Consider the following 5,242-nt stretch of genomic DNA (forward strand, 5'->3'; position numbering starts at 1 on the left):
CGACCACCAGGGACCACCAGAGAGACCTCCAGGAGAACAGGGGAGAGGAAATACATTAATGATTTGGGGAAAATGATTATCAGATCATATATATAATATAATATAATATAATATAATATAATATAATATAATATAATATAATATAATATAATATAATATAATATAATATAATATAATATAATATAAATATTATATTTCATATATAAATATTATATATCAGATCAGATGTATATTTAGTCTGGGAAAATTAATGAATATGTATACAAAATACAGAATATAAGCAGAAACTTTCCTTTACTCAGCCTGCAGGGCTTTGGGAGGAGCTGTCCCCCATGCATGCCCCTGAATAAATAATGCTGCTTTTTAATGCTGCATTGGTGTTAAGGAGTTTTCTATTTTACTGAATTTTTGGTAACACTCCCACTGCCAAGGAAAGCTCTGTCTGCTGCTGTTCACAAACAGAGAAGGACGGGTGGCAGATGTGGGGCTCGGAGGCTGCCTGGGGCACAGTGACCATGAAGTAATCAAGTTTTCAATGTTCTGTGAAAGAAGGAGGGGCAGCAACAAAACTTCTACACTGGAATTAGGAAGGGCAGACTTTGGCCTATTTGGGATGCAGATTTGGGGAGTAATGAATCAGGCACTGATTTTTTTTAAGGAAAACATCCCTTAAAAACAAAGGGGTCCAGGAAGGATGGACACATTTCAAGAAAGTAATCATAAGGTGGAAGGAGCAGGCTCTCCCAGTGTGGCAAAAGATGAGCTAGTGAGGAAAATGACTGGCCTGGCTGGGCGTGGAGATTTTGTGGGAACTCAAGGGTAACAAGAGGTGCATCAACTTTGGACAGAAGGTCAAGCAGCTTAGGAAATGTTTAAGGATGTTGTAAAGTCGTGCAGAAAAAAAAACTTAAGAGGTGAAAGCTCAATTAGAGTTTAACTTGACCACTTCTCTGAAAAAAAAATAGACAATGTTTCCACAATTAAATTAATAGCAAAACATGGGATAAGGAGAACCTCTACTCTTTATTGGATGCAGTGAGGAATATAGTAACTAAAGATAAGGAGAAGGCAGAGCTACTTAACATCTTGTTTCTCTCAATTTTCAATATTAGGACAAGCTGTCCTAAGAACAAGTGTTCTCCTGAGCTGGTAGATGGGCACAGGGAGCAGAACAGCCCTTGTAATCCGGGAGGAAGCAGTTGGTGACCTGCTGAGCCACTCAGATGCTCACAGGTGTCTCTGGGAGCAGATGGGATCCATCCTAGGGGGATGAGGGAGCTGTGGATGAACTCCCCAAGCAGATCTCCATCATTTACCATCAGAGCTGGCTCAGCAGGGAGGTCCCAGAGGACTGGAGGTGCCAATGTGAGCCCATCCCCAAGAAGGGCTGGAAGGAGGAGCTGGGGAACTCCAGGCCGGTCAGCCTGACCTGGGTGCCCAGCAAGATTATGGAACAGATCACCTTGAGTGCCTTCCCAGGGCACCCACAGGATGGCCGAGGGGTCAGAGCCAGCCAGCGTGGATTTCAATGTCTGCACTGATGATCTGCATGAGGGGACTGAGTCCAGCATCAGCAAATTTGCAGATGACACCAAGCTGGGTGTGAGTGTGGATGTGCTGGAGGGAAGGAGGGCTCTGTAGAGGGACCTGGACAGGCTGGATCCAGGGCCCAAACCCAACAAGGTGAGGTTGAACAAGTCCAAGTGCAGGGACCTGCATGTTGGCCACAACAACCCCTGAAGCACTACAGGCTGGGGACAGAGTGGCCGGACAGCAGCCAGGCAGAAAGGGACCTGCAGGGACTGATGGACAGCAGGCTGGGCATGAGCCAGCAGTGTGCCCAGGTGGCCAAGTAGGCCAATGGCTCCTGGCCTGGATCAGGAATGGTGTGGCCAGCAGGAGCAGGGCAGGGATTCTTCCCCTGTGCTCAGGACTGCTTGGGCAGCACCTAAAGTGCTGTTTGCAGTGCTGGGCCCCCAATTTAGGAAGGACATGGAGGGGCTGGAGTGTGTCCAGAGAAGGACAACAAGGCTGGGGAGGGGTCTGGAGCACAAGAGCTGTGAGGAGTGGCTGAAGGAGCTGAGGTTGTTTATCCTGGAGGAGGCTCAGGGGAGACAAGGCGGTGTCAGGGCACAGGGTGGACTTGATGATCCCCATGGCCTGTTCCACCCTTGCTGATTCTGGGATTCTCTGAAACCACCCTTGGAGCAGTTGCAGGAGGAGCCCTGGGCCTCCTCTTCAGAAGCTCCAGCAGCCCAGGTCCCTCAGCTTCTCCTGCCATCCCCAAAGCCCATCCTGTCAGTCCTGCAGAGCCTCTGCAGCTCCTCCTCACTGCCCAGAACAGGGAGCTCCAGAGCCAGACACAGCAGCCCAGATGTGCCCCCCTGGCCTGGGGTGCCTCTGGCAAGGGAGCAGCACAAGGCACTGCAGGAGCCTGCAGACAATTCCTGCAGAACTTGTAGGATGATCCTACTGCCCAAGGGACGTTCCCATATATAGTATAGGTGGCTTTTGAGTCCTAGTAAAATATCTGTGTTGTACTTCAATATATGTATATAGGCCTTGCCCAGGTAAGCCCCAGTTGTTCTTGATGGGTTGCAGCTGTGATTCATTGGGCTGCAGCTGTGGCTAGTGAAGTTAACTGGGATAAAAGGGGGTGGGTTGGCCAGTCAGGGAGAGCCTTGTGGGTGCCCTGACTAAGAAGGACAAACATGCAGAAGGGGGAGTCTCTGCTGTGTAGGTCTTTAGCTATACGAAAACACTGAGGAGAGGAGGTATGGGACTTGAGAAATATGGGACTTTAGAAACAGTATGGGACTCTAGAAATATAATAACACCACCCATGGTGCCAAGTCAGGAACTGCAATGGGGAGTGGGGCCAGACAGGAAAGGGCAAATAGGGATGGGCTGTTTGCAGGGGAGGGAACAGGGGTGGGCAATGGGAAGACGTTTGTATCAGGAAGAGGAAAGAAAGCAAAGGTGAAGCCAAGGAAATGCTCAGGGCAGTTTGGGGGTGGCTGCCAGGCAGCCCTGGCTCTGAGCAACAGCGCCTGCAGTGGGACAGGAAACTCCCAGCTGATGGGAACAAACTTTCTGGCTGACTGCAGAGGCCAGGACAAAGCTGAGTGGTTTCCCTGCCATCCCCCAGCCCTTGCTGGCCCCAGGGGCTGATGGCATTTGTGCTCCCTCAGGTTCACGTCCCCACACCAACAGCATGGGGGTGCTCCTGCCTGCTGTGTGCAATGCAAACAGGGGCTGCTGAGCCAGTGCTGCCGTGTCTGTGCCTGCAAGGCTGGGTCACCTGTGTGAACTGGGGGAGAGGCCAGGGCTGCAGAGGGAGGATGATGTTGGCAGCTCCATGGGGATGCTCTGGGACACTGGCCTGGGCTGTGCAGCGCACTGGTGATGGATCAGCCCCTGCTCTGCTGCTCCTTCCCATCTGCCCCAGGGCCCTTGCAGAGCACCAGCTGCTGCTGCCCTCAGCTGCCATGGCAACCCTCAGGACAAAGCAGTGCCAGGGCTGTTCCAGGTACAATTGCAGTGACACTCGTTGGTGCCACCAGGTGCCGTGGGATGCGTTCCTTGGTTTGGTGCCATGGCAACCAATGCCTGGCCCCCTTGTGATGGTTGGTGGCCATGGAAAGCTGCCCTGGGCCCCGTGCTCAGGGCTGGTGTCAGTGCCCAGAGCCAGAGGGGATCCCTTGCTGGGGACTGTGCCATGGCCACCTGCCCTGTGCCGCGCTGGCCGCTCTGGCACCAGGAACCAGCAGCCAACGGCACTGCCAGGGCCAAAGGCCAGGTCAGCCAGACAGAAAGGGGCAGGGCTGGGCACTGTTTCCATGGCAACCGGCACTGGGGGGACACCTGGGTCACCTGGCCTGGCAGTTTCCATGGAAACCCCGGGCAGGGACTGAGGGCACAGCCCCTGGCACTGAGACACTGCTGGGCTGGGTGCTGAGCACAGGGCTGAGCACGCAGAGATGGTTTCGTTCTTGCTGAGCTGCAGCACAGCCAAGGCCTGTCCTGCCCCTCGTCCAGCCATGCTGGGGAGGGGCTGGGGTGGCGGGGGAGCTGGGCAGGGGACACAGCCAGGACAGGGGACCCCAACTGACCCCGGGCATACCCCAGACCAGAGCACATCATGCTCAGGGTGTGAAGGGGGGAACAAAGAGGAAGGGGGGAATTTTGGAGGGAGAGCTTTTGCCTTCCCAGGGAACACTTGGGCAAGAAGGGGCCCTGTTTCACCAGGGCCCGGGGTCACTACCAAAGACACAGACACCAACTTAAGGAATTGTGTCATTTATATCATGCAGAGCTGCCAAGATTTACAAAAGGATAAGCTCAGCAAAGCACATCATCATTAGCAAAGAATTACAAAGGAAGCTCAGCAATCCATCATAACTCATCATTACATTTTGATGACCAATCCCTTGATGAAACACCAGAGGTGTTTGTGGCAGACAAAGATTCTGGCTGACTATCAAGGTACACCTTACAGACATCAGGAGTACTTTAGTGACACCGTTCTTCATTTTTTTTTCTCAATCTCATTTGAGTTAGGAACAAGAATTCTGTTGTCCATGGAGCTGGCACCTTTTTAATTCCAGAATAATGCCCCCAGGCCCTTTGCTGTTCAGCTTTACCACGCTGTCTGTGGCTGACAAGGCTTGGGGGGCCCTTTCCCCTCTGGCTGGAAGGGGCCGGGTCCCAGTGCCTGAGAGACACCCAGGCTCCTGGATGGAATTCCTGTGCAAGTCCCTCAGTGTCACAGCAGCCTTCACATGGAACCCCGTGGATCAGAGCATTTTCCACAGAGGGCCGTGGGGCAAACAGGGAGATCTGGTCTGGCAGGATGTGTAAAACAATATCCTGGCAGATCTACTTGTTCTCACACAGAATCCCTGGCTGCAGGGACACATTTCCTTTGTTCCTGCCCAGGGTTCAGGACTCAAGGAGTTGTCTTTCCTAGGAGCTGCTCCTTCAGCTGCCTTGGGAGGGCCTTTTGGCCTCTGGACCCACACTCTGGCTCCATTATTAGGACTGCTGCACCCAAGCCCTTTATTTGCACAAACAGTGGTGATTGGAGGTGGATCTCCTTTTTTCACAATCATTCCTAAAAATGCAGTATCAATAATTGTACTACCCTGTAACAGGGTTGACTAATCCAATCCTGGTCACTATTGTTTACAGAATTACTGCAATTTCTCCTTGATATTCTGCATCAATTCCTCCTGCCATGACA

The sequence above is a fragment of the Melospiza melodia genome, unplaced genomic scaffold (genome assembly GCF_035770615.1).
Source record: "Melospiza melodia melodia isolate bMelMel2 unplaced genomic scaffold, bMelMel2.pri scaffold_32, whole genome shotgun sequence".
Classification (NCBI taxonomy): Eukaryota; Metazoa; Chordata; class Aves; order Passeriformes; family Passerellidae; genus Melospiza; species Melospiza melodia.